The sequence below is a fragment of the Trachypithecus francoisi genome, unplaced genomic scaffold (genome assembly GCF_009764315.1).
Source record: "Trachypithecus francoisi isolate TF-2019V2 unplaced genomic scaffold, Tfra_2.0 Lachesis_group6, whole genome shotgun sequence".
Taxonomy (NCBI): domain Eukaryota; kingdom Metazoa; phylum Chordata; class Mammalia; order Primates; family Cercopithecidae; genus Trachypithecus; species Trachypithecus francoisi.
In genome coordinates, this window is record NW_022681471.1 from 110,191,517 (window position 1) to 110,207,598 (window position 16,082).

General features: G+C 37.8%; 1 pseudogene; it reads right to left on the minus strand.

Annotated features, from left to right (window-relative positions):
- Positions 1 to 3,002: 3,002 nt before the first annotated feature.
- Positions 3,003 to 5,438, minus strand: LOC117077820 (annotated as a pseudogene).
- Between the last annotated feature and the right edge of the window lie 10,644 nt (positions 5,439 to 16,082).

Genomic DNA, 16,082 nt, shown 5'->3' on the forward strand with positions numbered 1-16,082 from the left:
GAATTTTGAAACATTTTTTGTAGGAACTGCAGCCATAAAGAAGCAGCTAGTGTTGAACATGCCTCATTGGCAGATTGTGAAAAATACCGTTTCTTCTCCCTTCGTTCTTCTTTCTTCTGATAGTGTCTCCAACTGGCAAACTATAGTTAAAATCAGCTGACTCAAGAATCTGGGAGAAGTATTTCTCCTGGGGTTAGCCCCCACGTGATACAAAATGGGAATGGGAGAGAAATATATATGAGAACAAACAGAGGAGCAACTGACAAAACTTTATTTTTAGCTAGCCAACCTTGTAAAGACAGACCAAATTGGAAGCCCCATGTGAGAAACTTAGTAGAACTTTAGTGCATAATGAAAAATAAATTTCACTTAAAATATTTCAAAGACCAAGGCCTATGCTCTAGGTAAAATACCTATAACTGAAGAGCTTTTATCTCAGCACATTCAATGTAGAAAGATTTAGCCTGACTTGAAATAATTGGGCTTGATATTATCTCTCATAATAATGGAAAGCATTAAGAATTCCCTGCACAGAATACACTCATGAAAGATTTAGAACTCATTTTATTTCTAATTAAATATTGCCTTTCTTTATGATTCAGTGAATTTTTTATTTTAAAGATATAGAACTGTAATAAAATGAGATATATATACACATTCATAGCCATAAAACAGAACAGCTTGTAAAATACAATTTTATCACATAACCTGTTGTAGATAATGATCCATCAACATCTTAAATATTATCAATCCAGTGAAATACACAGCAGTGTACAACTGTAGTGGTCATTGTTGAAGGTCTCATAGCATGCATTCCCCTCTACCTGAATCAAGACAGAATCTTGATTTAGATCAAACATTTAATAATCTTACATTTACACTTCATTTTTGTTTTTTTTTTTTTTTTTGAGATGGACTCTTGCTCTGTCACCCAGGCTAGAGTGCAGTGGCACAGTCTCAGCTCACTGTAACTTCCGCCTCTCAGGTTCAAGCGATTCTTCTGTCTCAGACTCCCAAGTAGCTGGGAATACAGGTGTGTGCCAATACTCCTGGCTAATTTTTTGTATTTTTAGTAGAGACAGGGTTTCACCATTTTGGTCAGGCTGGTCACGAACTCCTGACCTCAAGTAATCCACCTACCTTGGCCTCCCAAAGTGCTGGGATTACAGGCATGAGGCACCATGCCCAGCCTATTTTATTTTTAATGATGAATAATATACATATTTATGGGTACACTCTGATTTTTTTTTTTTTTTTTGAGACGGAGTCTTGCTCTGTCGCCCAGGCTGGAGTGCAGTGGCCGGATCTCAGCTCACTGCAAGCTCCGCCTCCCGGGTTCCCGCCATTCTCCTGTCTCAGCCTCCCGAGTAGCTGGGACTACAGGCGCCCGCCACCTCGCCCGGCTATTTCACTCTGATGTTTTGATGTATGTATATATTGTGGAAAAATTAAATCAAGATAATTAATATTCTATCATCTCACCTATTTCTCATTTTTTGTGGTGAGAACATTTAAAATCTATTCTTTTAGCAATTTTGAATTATACAATACATTATTATTAACTATAGTTACCATGCTGTGCAATATATCCCTAAACTCTTTTTGTAAATATAATGAAAGGTGCTGGCCCTTTTCTAAGTAGGAAAAATATATAATACATCAATACACACAACAACTTGTATACAATATTGGATTCTCAGACTGAGTAATATCAATGGGGTATCATTTATTCAATATCAAGATACAATTTAAGAGAAAAAATCACTAGAGTTAATGAACATCATTCAAAAAATTTTAAATAGGTCTAACAGATATCCCTATTCTTCAGTGAGGGAAAATTTATCATCAGGTTCTTGGTTTGAGACATTGGCTTGGAGAAATGAAATGTTAGCTCAGAGATAATGACTATAAGCTCATTCATTCCAGTATCCCTGAACATGTGACTTGTATAAGTTTTGTAACTGATTTTAATGCTGGATTTGTTTTAATTTTGCATATTCAATCTTAGAACTTTTCAAAGATACACTGTATATATTAATATATGATTTATGTAAAAGAGTCTATACTTAAATACCCTGAGGGAGGGGAGAATTAATTTGCATTCATCACACCTAAGACAAATAGTTTGAGTTACTTTTGGAAATACTGTATCATACATTTGTTCAAGGTTCTGATAATAAAACTGCACATGGATACAGACACTAAGGCCAGATTAACAAAATGAAAGACACATAATTGAATTGTGAGCATGTTGCAAACTTAAAGTTTGACATCTACAATAAAAATTAGGAGAATTTGATAAATTTTCTCTTTGATATCCAATAAATGTTTGTTTTATAGGTGAATGCAGTGACTGTTATAGACAGAACTCCTTTTATAAGGTGACTAGCAATGAAATTTAGCATATATATTCAGACCACATTGGACATTTTTATTGCCCAAACCCTTCTTCTAAGTCTTTGAATCCCCCATTATGTTTTCATATATAATTTTATATCAGCACGATGTTATACTATTTTAAGAAACCAAACCTTTTGGCTTTGTAATCTATAATGAGTCAAAATGTATTAAGGAAACAAAAGCTTTTCCTTGTGATAAAGAATTGGCTGCTGCTTCTCTGGTGTTGTTATGTAACAAAAACACGAATAATAAAAACATTAATAAATCTGACTAATTATTTATAGTGCATTAACAACTGGACAATTGAAGGTAAACACGTAAATCAGGAAAAGTGTCCTCTAGCTATGTTCTCTATAGACTAGCACTCCTTTTTTTTTTTTTTAAATTTTAAAAATTATATTGCTCAGAACCTTCGCTCCCTGGGCAATGGCAAGAGCTTCCGAGACCAGCCCTTGGGGACAGAGTCAGAAGCACTGGGTGGAAAAAAGAGCAAGCATGTGGCACATTTGGTCCATTGTCATGTGTGGGTATGGCAGAGGGAGGGGGGACTTTAGATGGCCCTGCATCTAGGCCTTCTAGGGACCCAGATATACCTCCTTGGGCAAGGCTCACATGCCAAAGCAAAGCAGATGAGGCCAGCCTGGCTTGGGGTGAGGGCTCAGTGCCTCTTAGCCTTGCCCTGGGGTTCTTGGACCTTCTGGAAACTGAGACACATCAGGCCCACGTTGATGGCATAGATGGTAATGCAAACGATGCAGAAATCATAGAGCACAAAGAACAGAATCCAGGCCAGGTAGACAGAACCAGCCAGAGACAGCAGGGAGCTCAGCAGCAGCAGGACAGAGGCCCAGCGCGTCCACGGGCAACCTAACAATAGATGTAGTGTGTAGAAGATGCAAGGGAATATGTTATTGTATTGATTGAGGATGCTGTCCTGTCCCAGCACGTGCTGCACCAACCCGAAGCCCCTGCCCTACCTGGAGGAGACGATGCGCGGGACAGCTAATGGTGGTGCCCATGTCGCAGAGAGCGCGGTAATCCCGGCCCAGGGCGCGCGCGGCCTTCACGTGCAGCGCGTAGAGCGATAGCACTAAGTCAGTTAGGCAGAGCGCGAGCCGCACCCAGCCAGGGTTCCCCCCAGTAGTCCCCAGATCTCCAGGTCACCCCTCGCGGTGCCCGCGGAGAAAATCAGCAGCCACGGAGCAGGGGCGGGGCAGGGCCTAGCATTCCTTTTCTTATGATTAACACATTTGTACATGAATGAGAATAGTTAAAATGTTTAGAGCTCTAAAGTATTCTTATTCAATGCTGAAGTTTTTTGATATTAGACTGCCTATTTACAGGGAATTTTTAAATGGAGAAGGAATAATTTGAGCTATTCCTGGGAAAGGCTGTTAGTATTTTTTGATAGACAAATTAAAATTGTAAATATTTATGATACAGAAAATAATGTTTGGACATATGTATACATTGTAAAGTGACTAAACTAAGCTAATTAACATAATCATTACTCACATATTTATCATTTATTGTAGTTAGAACATTTGAAATCTACTGTGGTAACAATTTTTAAGTATATAATACATTGTTATTAATTATAATCACCGTGTTGTATGATAGATCTCCTGAATTTATTCCTCCCATCTAACTGAAATTTTGTATCCTTTGACCAACATCTCCCCAATACTCGCCTCATCTTTAGCCTTGGGTAACCACCATTCTACTTGCTACAGCTGAGTTCAACCTTTTTAGATTCCACATAGAAGTGAGATTATGTAGTATTTGTCGTTCTGTGCCTGCCTTATTTCGCTTAGCATAAAGTTCTCCAGGTTCATTCACATTGTCACAAATGACAAGAATTCCTTATTTGTTAAGGCTGAATAGCATCCCTTTGTGTATATGTACCACATTTTCTATTTTCATTCGCGCTGATGAACACTTAGGTTGAATCTGTGTCTTGGTTATTGTAAATACTGCTGCAATGAACATGGAAGTGCAGATCTCCCTTCAACACGCTGATTTCAGTTACTTTGGATATATACCCAGAACTGGAATTACTAGTCATATGGTAGGTGTTATGTTTAGTTTTTTGAGGAACCTTCATGCTGTTTTCCATAATGGCTATGCTAATTTACCTCCACATCAACAGTGTAAAGGCACATAGTATTTTTTAGCACATAGATATATTTAAGGGTGAACATGTGCTTTAAAGAGGGACACATCAAGTTTTGCTGTACATTTTAAATTCCTATAGTATGCTTTGCTTGTCTATTATACAGTTAACCCTTGAACAATATGGGGGTTGGGGCACCAAACCCCATGCTGTTAAAAATTCTGAGCATAACTTTTGATTCCCCCAAAACTTAACTGCTAATAGCTTACTGTTGACCAGAAGCCTTACTGGTAAAGCAGTCAACTAACACATATTTTGTATGTTATATGTATTATATACTGTATTCTTACAATGAAATAAACTAGAGAAAATAAAATGTTATTAAGAAAATCGTAAGGAAAATATATTCACTACTCATTTAGTGAACTGGATCATCACAAAGGTCTTCATAGTCATCATCTTCATGTTGAGTAGGCTGAGGAGAAAAATGGAAAAGGAACAGTTGGTCTTGCTGTTTCACGGGTGGCAGAGGCAGAAGAAAATCCATATATAAGTAGATCCACACAGTTCAAACCTGAGTTGTCTAAGGGTCAACTGTACAGAAAAACATATACATAAATGGTCTATTAAATAATAGAGCAAGATTATGTCTAACTATTAACAAAATCTAAGACATGAAGATAAATCTAAAAGCATCAATTTCTACATTTCCATGTTATATGAAAAAAAAATTCTTACTTGTAAAAAGGGGTTAAATATTAGACGAGAGTTTAAGTCAGTGATTTTATTCTTGGGGGAATCACTGTGGAATACTAAGAAGACGTGTTTTGAAAGAGCTTAGTATCTGTGCTTCCACGAACCTCCATTTTTCGTAGATTTGAGCTACCGCTATTATTTTACCATCTGATACTTTTTTGACATTCATGCAGCAAATATTTCAAATGGGACATTATGTCTTAAAATGATAGATAGCTGAAAAAGAATATGCGATCCTCCTCTTTTCTTTTCACAGTAATCACAACTTGGCCTTTGATCTGACTTGAGATTCTTCATCTTCTCTACAACACAGTGGGAGGAGGCTTCTTCTGTTGGAATTCAGTAGGGCAAGATGCCATGTGGTAGTAATAACTGCTTCCATCTCTCCTAATGTGGAGCCTTTAGATACCAACTATTTGATAAAGACAGATGTATAATACATTTTCTGGATTTTATCTCCAGTTTTTTTCCTGCAAGTTAGCATATTTTTTTTTTCTTTAAAAATTTCATGTCAGTGGACAGGAACAGAATATTTACAGAAAAATTTCAAAGAGTTTTTTTGTAAAGATGCACCCCTAGTGATGAAGCATTTGTGCCAAGAATGATAAGGGTAGTTTCCCTATTGTTCACACAGCAGGTTGTCATCTTTTTCTTCTTAATAGGGAAAGGTCTTATCCTTGGTAATGCTGCATGAGTGCTCAGTTACTTGGCAACAATAATAAAAAAGACACAAGCAGTAAAGGGCTCATCATCAACATCATGACAAATAGTAGTGCCTCAGCTGGTTTTAATGGCCATATGGAGGCATTAAATTTCTTGTTTTCAAGTATTAAATCCATTGCATATGATCAGATTAAGCCCTGGTATGTGCAAACATTTGAAACATTTCAGCTGCTGTATTTGAACTAGTATGTAGAAAAAAGTGAATAAGTATGAGGCGCTTGCCTGAATAAACAAAGCACCCCACAATGCACAAGACAGACATAGATTTTTTCCAATTTAAATATCAAGATACATATCCCAGGCACATTCTTACAGTCATGACCAGCTAATATTATGAAGCAATATACTGTATGTATTATAATGCCTGTTGTTAAGGAATTAATAAATAGAAAGAAATACTTTCTTAAGAAATACTGCCATTAATAAATAAAGAGTGAAACCAATTAGAAAGTGGGGGAAATCCAATATGGCATCCCAACACTAACAAATGAAAATACCTGTAATAAAAGTGAAAAACATAACCATACTGAATGCAAGAGGGAAAAGAACTAACCTAAATAACTTTGGAAAATGGGAAGTTGACTGAATACTGTAAGAATATAGACAAAAAGAATTGTGCACAAATGCTGTTATCTAGTCAGTAAATGCGTTTCTTATGGGGGTATTGGGGTAAGACATCCTGAAACGAATTTTTGTGTACTAGAATTGAACAAATAAGTAAATATGTAGTAGATAATAAAAACTGGGTGCCTTACTGCTATAGAAGGCAATTACAAATAAAGAAAGGAAAAAACTAAAATGATCCTTGTGATGTTGAATTGGACTCTGAGGTGTCAGTATGAACTCATTATGCATATACATACACAGGTATATAAAAATAGATATGTGTGCACATAGGCTAATACACAAATATTTACTAGTCCTGTCTGCTGAGAAGCCTAGAAGCAATAAGGCTCCTGTAGTAATTAGCATATCTGGTGCCCAGATGTTGGTTTCTAAGCACCATGCCTCTATCAAAGAATCAGGGATCCTTGGAAAAGTGGTTCATTCCAGGGCAGGGGTAGAGGAAATCAAAAGGAGCTTGAAACATCTTATGGTACCAGAAAAGTGAAAGTTCTCAAAAAATATGGGAGGAGGTTGTTGAAAGAGCACAGAAGTCAACCTGAAGGAGCTCCTAATGGCCAAAGCTTTGAGCAACAAAATAACTAATGACAGCATCAGATAATAACCCAAATAATAACATAAATATTTATAAAACAATGATGATGATAACAAATAATTAATTAAATAAGTATATGGAAGAGATATGACAGCTTTTCCTTGTAGCAAAATTGCAATTAATAAATGCATAAAGGAAGAAGGAAATAGAAAGTATCACTAGGCAGATATCACAGTGGTTATGACTGCATATATGATCCATTGAAGGGTGCTAGAATAAGTGGGCAAGGGTTTGGGGGCAGAAGATATTTGTATAGCCTCAAAGTATTTCTCCTGAGATATTTGGTCACTATAGAAAAAATAGTTATAGTTTTACAGTTGAAATTTCCAGGAGAGACCACCTAGATGAGAAGAACAAGGTCAACATCACTAGTAATAAGACACATTGACATCATGAACGCTGTAATATGGAGCACTGAGAAAGACATGGCACCATTTCCATGATTCTCTTTTCAAGGATGTAAGACCCCTAGTCTAATACTGAGAATGTACAAGGCACAAATTGATGAATATTCAGCAAGATAACTAATCAATACTCTTCAGGGCTATCAGGGTCATAAAAAATAAGGAAAGGCTGAGGAACTGCTGCAGATTGTAGAAATCCAGGGGAAAATAAATAAATGCAATATGGGATCTTTATTGAGACTCTTAAAAGAACATCAGTGGAAAAAATGGTGACGTTTGAAGGTGCCAAGACCAGCTCGGTCATGGAGACCCTAACCCAGTGGTGCTAGAGGAATTAAAGACACACAAACAGAAATATAGTGTGTGGAGTGAGAAATCGGGGTCTCACAGCCTTCAGAGCTGAGAGCCTTGAACAGAGATTTACCCACGTATTTATTAACAGCAAGTCAGTGATGAGCATTGTTTCTATAGATTATAGATTAACTAAAAGTATTCCTTACGGGAAACAAAGGGATGGGCTGAAATAAAGGGATGGATCTGGCTAGTTATCTGCAGCAGGAACATTTCCTTAAGGCGCAGATCGCTGATGCTATTGTTTGTGGTTTAAGAACACCTTAAGCAGTTTTCCACCCTAGGTGGGCCAGGTGTTCCTTGCCTCATTCCGGTAAACTGGCAACCTTTCAGGGTGGGCGTCATGGCCATCACGAACATGTCACAGTGCTGCAGAGATTTTGTTTATGGCCAGTTTTGGGGCCAGTTTATGGCCAGATTGAGGGCCTGTTCCCATCATGAATGAGACAGTTAATTTGGTTAATGCTGTTATGATAATGTAAATTTTCTGGTTATGGTAACGCCATGGTTGTTTAAGATGTGAATGCTGGAAGAAGCTAAGCAAGGGATATATTGAAACTTTATGTTCTATTTTTGCAACTTTTCTGTAAGCCTAAAAGTAGTTAGAATTAAATGTTTTAAAATTTGCTATTATAAAACAAATTCAGAATGTCCACTTCTAGTTGCTATAAATAACTATAAAAATAGGCAATATATATGAAGTAACTGTTTTCACACATTGGAAAACAGCAAAGAATTATGATTCCTGAAAAAAGGAAACTAAGTGAAATAAGCCTCCAGATAACCCTGGATTTTTGCTTGGAGACAATATCTAAATTGTGGTGCAAGGAGGATTAACCAAAACAGAACACAATGGACTTACTGAACTGATGACACAGTGATCAGAATTTGGGAATAGTCAGACTGCTGGAATTTGCAGGGCAAGTTGTTAGAGAAAAATGAGCTATGTATAATTAATGCTTCAGAAATCTGCAGAATGGCCCTCTTGGTCTTTCACTGAACGCTAAATTGCTTATGTGAAGGGCAGGACTCCATGAATTAGGGCAAAGAGCAACTACCAGGGGAATAAAAAAATTATTCTAGAGATCAGTGAGCTGAACAACTACTGGAAGACAAACATGGCTGGGATATTTTGATAGTAAATAGACAGAGGGGGGAGTCCTCTTTGAGAATGCAAAGCAAGTGAGTAGAGCTTCCAAAAAGTCTCAGTCATAAAAATAGGCCGAATGTCGTCCAAGAGTGATGGCTACCATAGACCATCCCTAGCAAAGCTTTAAAATAGGCCCATAAAAGACTAGCATGATATGCAAATGAACTAACTGCTTCCTAGTAATTTTATTAAGGAAAATAACAAGATACAGTCAATCACAATTTAGCATCAGTACACAATAAAAAAAAAAAACTAGGTGTGCAAAGAACTATGAAAATGTTACCGACAAGAGGGAAAAAGATAACTTGTAATTAGGAGAAAAATCAGAGATGACAGAAATAGTAGACAAATACTTTAAAACATCTATTACAAATGTGTTCATTTTTGATTTCTGAAGAAACAGCTAAATGATTTCAGTACATAAATTGAAACTACAAGAAGAAACAAAATTATTCCATTGATAGAAAATAATTCTTACCAAAATCATGGCTGGATTTTCTTATAGAAGTCAATAAGCTGATTCTAAAATGTATATGTTACATTTAAAGGACAGTTAAAGGAAATAGCCATGAGTCCTGAAAAAGGAAAACAAATTAGCATACTTATGCCATTTGACTTCAATATTCACAATAAAGATACAGTAAGCAAATCAGCGATTATCCTAAAGACAGGAAAATATATCAAAATAGAGAATCCAGAAATAAAATCAAATTTATATTATCCATTACTTTTGTCTTTTCCAACTAGTTAATCTTCATTTTGATTCTATTTATGCTGAAAATGTGTGGTCCAATATTGCGGATCATATTATTTCATTTTTTGTTAATTTATTGTGATTTTCTTTTTGACCTTTATAATATATAATGTACCATGGATCTAATTAAAAGCTTGTGCATTCTCTATTATAATAAAGTTCAGTATGTGATTATTATGTCAACCTTATTAATTCTATTCTTCAGATCCTTCATGCTCTTATTTTTAGTCTATTTGCTCTGTCGTGGTTGACAGCGGTGAATTAAATTTTCCTACTAGTAAAAAAAATTCAATCAAATTAGCAAATAAATTTAATGGGAAAATGAAAATCTTTCCAATGAATTGTGGTAGAACAACTTGATGAACATGAACCTTGGCCATTATCTAACTCAATACAATTAATTTGTGTTGCATCATAGACTTAAAACCAACAGCTAAAATTAAAACTTCTCAAATACAAAATAGCAGATATCCTTATGTGCGGAGAGTAGTCAATGATTTCTTAAACAAAAGCCATAAAATATCAACAATAAAATAAAAAATGATAAAACACAATTAAACAAAATTATAAAAATCTGCTCAATAAAACGTATAATTAAGAAAATTAATAAGAAAGCTACAGACTTAAATATGATATGGATAATACCTGTATCTGACAAAATATATGGAGAATACGTAAACAACAACAATAAAAAATAAAATTAGTAAAAATAGGCAAAATATTTGAATAGGCACTTCAGAAAAGAAAGATAAATACAGGGCATATAAGCCCTTGAGAAAGTATTCAAGCACATCAGGAACGTTCAAATTAAAACCAAAAGTAGACAAGAGCATTCACCTATTAGAATGGCTAAAATTTAGAAGATTGATGGCATAAAATGTTAGTAAAGGTGTGAAACGACCAAAACACTGATAATTTGTATGAGTGTTGCAACAATTTTGAGAATTGTTTCACCAGTTTCTCATAAAATTGAACATACTCCTAGTCAGAGAAAAAGACTTGACTTACAATGGAACAAATATGCAAAGACAACAGATTTCTTGTAGAAAATAGGGGTTGAGAATGAAGGAACATCTTGAAAGAAAGTACTGAAAGAAAAGAAAAGTCAACCAGGATTCTATACTGAATGAAAATTTCATCAAAAAAAAGATGAAATAAGAAAAGTTTTCAGAAATACAAAACATGGAAGAATTAATCACCAATAGATGTGCAATAAAAGAAATGTTAAAGGAATTCCTCAGGCAAAAGGAAATCATACCAGATGGAAATCTGGATCTACATAAAGAAATTAAGAGCATTGAAAATGGTAACTACATGGGTAAGTATAAAAGATTTCACTTAATATTTAAATGTCTTTAAAAGATAATTGACTGTTTAATCCAAAAGTATTAATATTTTATGCTAAGATGTATGCCATATGTAGAAGAAAAACATATTACAACAGCCCGAAGGGCATAGAGAAATGGAATTATACTCTTGTTTTGAGTGCATCTGATTATTATGAGTACCAATGAGTAGGGCCAATTCTTTCACTTAGTACCCAAAGACCTGGTGACTATGCAAGTCAACAAATACTAGGACACGTGTAAGAACCCCTCTGTCTTATGATATTAAGGGAATTCAGCTGCACATCTGTAATAGATGTGGTGAGATTGAGCCATGTGAGCATCAGACAAGGCCATTGTATGCCATGTTGGGGAGCAGAAACAACAGATGAAAGCAAAGCTAGCCAAGCACCCTGCACTTGCTGAGGGATTGCATGCATGGGCATGAACTGAGAAGACTTTCAAAAGAAACAGACATAGGTGACAAGAAATCCCACCGGTCTCTTAAATGTTAAAAGGATACTAGGTAAAGGGAGTAGAAGAGGTCTCTTTCCCATAGGAGAATTTGAAACAGGGCTAGAAAGGGAGTGGAGACAGGGATTGGGGTCAGCATGAAGGCAAGCCCTGTGCAAGTTACTAATGAGGATGGTGAGTTGAAGAGAGGGCAGCCAGTCCTGTGCTGAAAATAGAAAAGACATGAGTGGATAGGAGGACAGAATGCGCCTGTATGTGTCCAGGTGGGAGTGGGGTGGGTAATGAGGGGTTTGAAAACAAGAGAAGGGATGGCAAGGTAGGCTGGGCATGCAGAGGTAGGTGACCACATTTCTGCAGTGCTGGAGAGCTAAGCAACAAAATTGGGATACAGTGTATTGGGCAGAATGGAATCCACACTGGTAGATGCTTGTGCAGGAATGTCAAGTTCATGTTTGAGGAAGAGTCTTCTAGCACCAAGCTTTCCCAATAGTGCTTAGGAAACCCCAGTGATGTGTGGTCTAAGTGACCTCAGGCCTGAATGGGATGAAGGAGCGCTGAATAGACAGGACAATTGGCTTGCAGTTCCCCTACCCAGACTTCTCTGCCTTCAAGTCAGATATTTGATTTATGGGGAAGGCTTAAGTTGGAATAAGAGGTCCCACATCTATAATATTGACAACAATGATATAACAGTTATATACAGAATATATCATGGAATCCTGGCCTTTGGGGGACCTGTGCTCTATAAACTTGATGATCTCTCCCCAGGTCTTCCTGATGTTCCTCACTAGCTGAGAGTATCTTGTATAGACCCATTCCCTAGCACCCAGTGATTCTGATCAAATCTTTCCTCCTCAAAGTAAAGGGAAGTATCTTATTGATATTTCAGAATTTTGAAGCATGCCCAGGAAAATCCTGGTACCCAAGACATCACTAAAGGAATTCCACTATCTATGGATGAGGGATTAAGTTAATTTTCTGCTCAACCTACTTAGAAAACAGGGAAATTAAAATAACACTGAGATCATATATTATCGCCCCAAGGTTTGACCAAAATTTAAAAGGTTGATAAAATAAAATGCCTATGAGAATGTAGATTATCAACATACATTAATATGCAAGAAATGAATTGGAACAGCTTTACTAGAACAGAATTTCAGAAATATTAATAAACATTTACAATCATCACATTTTTTCCACTTTAATCCGGTTTACACTTTGCTATGTCTTTCCTGTAAGAAAACATGCATATTTGCCCAAGAATTCATGGTCAATGATGTTGATATCAGTTCTACAAATGATAGCAGCAAATGGGAAACAACTAATGTGTCCATCAGGAGGAGATTGGTTAAATTAATTACAGCACATACACACTTTAGAATTCTAGGGAGTAGTTAAAAGAGTAAAGTGGATCTATACGTACTCTCACAGAAAGATTTTTGCATTCACTTCATTCAGTGACAATGGCAAGAGGGGAAAACAATATGTATACTGTTATCCATGTATGTTGTATGTTAAAAACTCACAATGTACTTTTTATAGCACAGTATGGAAGGAAAAGTCTAGAACACATTTTAAAACAACAAACATTATTAATTGTGATTACTTCTGAGGAGAGGTATGAATTTTGACAAAATGTACTAACTAAGGGGAATTGTGATTTATGCATATTGGTAGAATTTTGTGACAGTGAGAATATCTGCACTATTACTTAAAACCAAAATTTTCCTTAGGAGTAAACAGAAAGACAATGGGCAGTGGAGGAATACTGAATTATTTCTTCTTTTCTTATCAAAGCTACCACATCTGCCGTGGAACCATTTTCTAATCACCTAGAAAGACTCCTGGGTTTTTAGGGATTTAGCCACAGTAGATGTTTGCTTACACACTGATTCCAGTGGTCTTTCCTCACTGACTGCCTATGGAGGAGGCTTTGATTTGAGACTACCTAGGTAAGTTCACTAACTGGTTTGTGTTCAGAGGCCAGTCTAGAATAATTAACCCCATTAAAATTCGATCTCAAACCTCAGGATGGTTTCCAAAATCTTCTCTCTAGCTTCTGGGTTATAAAGCAAGAACCAGTAGATTCTGTGCCAAATCAGACTCTCCCGACTAGCAGATTTGAAAACGCTTTGAGTGTGGTGGATGCATGTAGAGAGATGAAGAGGTGTCTAAGCTTCACTGTTTTAACTGAACAGTTATAATACAAGAAAGGGGCTGCTTCTGTCAAGGGGGTCCACGGTAATGAGAGGTGAAGCCAGCTGGGTTTCTGAGTGGGGTGGGGACTTGGAGAACTTTTCTGTCTAGCTATAGGATTGTAAACACACCAATCAGTGCTCTGTGTCTAGCTAAAGGTTTGTAAATGCATCAATCAGCACTCTGTAAAAACGCACCAATCAGCACTCTGTGCCTAGCTAAAGGTTTGTAAATGCACCAATTAGCACTCTGTGAAAATGGACCAATCCGCACTCTGTAAAATGGACCAATCAGTGCTCTGTAAAATGGACCAATCAGCAGGATGTGGGTGGGGCCAAATAAGGGAATAAAAGCTGGCCACTGGAGCCAGCAGTGGCAACCCACTTGAGTCTCCTTCCATGCTGTGGGAGCATTGTTCTTTCACTCTTCACAATAAATCTTGCTGCTGCTCGCTCTTTGGGTCTGTAATACCTTTATGAGCTGTAACACTCACTGCAGAGGTCTGTGGCTTCACTCCTGAAGTCAGCAAGACCACAAACCCACCAGGAGGAACAAACAATTTCAGAGGCACCACCTTTAAGAGCTGTAACACTCACTGCAAAGGTCTGCAGCTTCACTCCTGAAGTCAGCTAGACCATGACCCCACCTGAAGGAAGAAACTCCAAACACATCTGAAAAGCTGAAGGAACAAACTCTAGACACACCATCTTTAAGAACCGTAACACTCACTGTGAGGGTTGGCAGCTTCATTCTGGAAGTCAGTGAGACTAAGAACCCACTGGAAGGAATGAATCCCGGACACAGTAAGGGGCAGGACCTATAGGCAGTTGGAATGTCAATTAAGTCTTGGAGAAGGCAGGTGAGTCTGGGCTGTGTGTTCCTCTGGGAGCAGGTGCAGGCTCCAGAGAAGGCTGCAGTGCTGCTGATCAACAGGTCTGATTCATTCTGGACAGGAGGGCACGCTGCGGAAGACCCAGGGGAAGGGTACAGTAATGTGAAAAAGTGCTGGACTGGACTCATGTGAAGGGACCAGGGCAGGGTCAGCTCTGGAAGAATCTGGGGCTAAAGGAGGGAGGACTCCAGGCCAATGAACCCTACAGACAGTCCCAGATTGTGTCTGAGTCTCATTCTCACCTTACTTTTTTCAGGCCTGCTTTTAGTGCTTCCACCATAGGATCTTTATTTTGATTGTCTGAGAGACATCTTGGAGTATTGAGAAGAGAAATAAATTAATAGACCCAAGATCTGCCTCAGGCTGGGAGGAGTGGAACAGTGTGAGCTCTAGAGGAATGCAGACCAGGAGTCTAGTCCCATCCTGTGACTTACTAGCTGTGGGAAGTAGACACATTACCCAATTCTATGAACATTGAGTTCTTCATTGGTGAAGTGGATTTGATAAGCGCTGTCCCCTAGGACTGTTGGACTGTGTGTGATGTATGTAAAGCACCCGGTACAGTGACTGGTGTGCATTGAGACATTAAAAAGTGACATTTATTACTATGATTTTGTTTTTACCCTAGGTAATACCACCCCTTCGACTGGGATATTTTTGGTTTTGTTTTTTAATCCAAGAGAATTAAATGTCCATGAAAATGCAGTGCTGTAGGACACAGAACCCCAAATTAGCCAAAAATTCTCCCAAGAAAGAAAGAAAAAGAAAGAGCCTCAGTAAGTCTTCCTCCTTGTAGGGTATGTTTAATTTGGATGTTGGGGACATACTTTAGCATGTCATGCTTTGTTATGGGCTCCTTCATGTTGTACTTGTGCAGCAGGAACTGCACCAACAACATTGCCTTCTGGTCTAGAGGGGTTGTGCTCAAAAGATCAGTGGTCGGTGGTGCCTGGGAGGTGCTTGTTTTTTCCTCATCTTGGCTCTTGGCACCTTAATCAAATTTTGTGCATGAAACACTTGCAGAAGTACTGGTAGTGGATGGGACTCTCTGAGGGCCCGGAGATTTGCTACTTGGCCCAGTACCAGGGGAGCTCTGGTGATTAACACCATAAAGAGGAGGGGAGGAAGTGGAGGGCCTTTCTTCCTCTGAATCATGTCTCTCCTCTGAACAGCCTAGGCTGGCTTCCTCAGACTACGGTCTCATCTTCCTGAGACCCTTGAGGTGGAAGTCACAGGGTATCTCATGCTGATAGCTCTGCTCTGGGCCTCCCAGGAGTGAAAGTAGGGCTGGGGCTCAGCACAAGCTGGGCTCCTTGCCTCTGGGG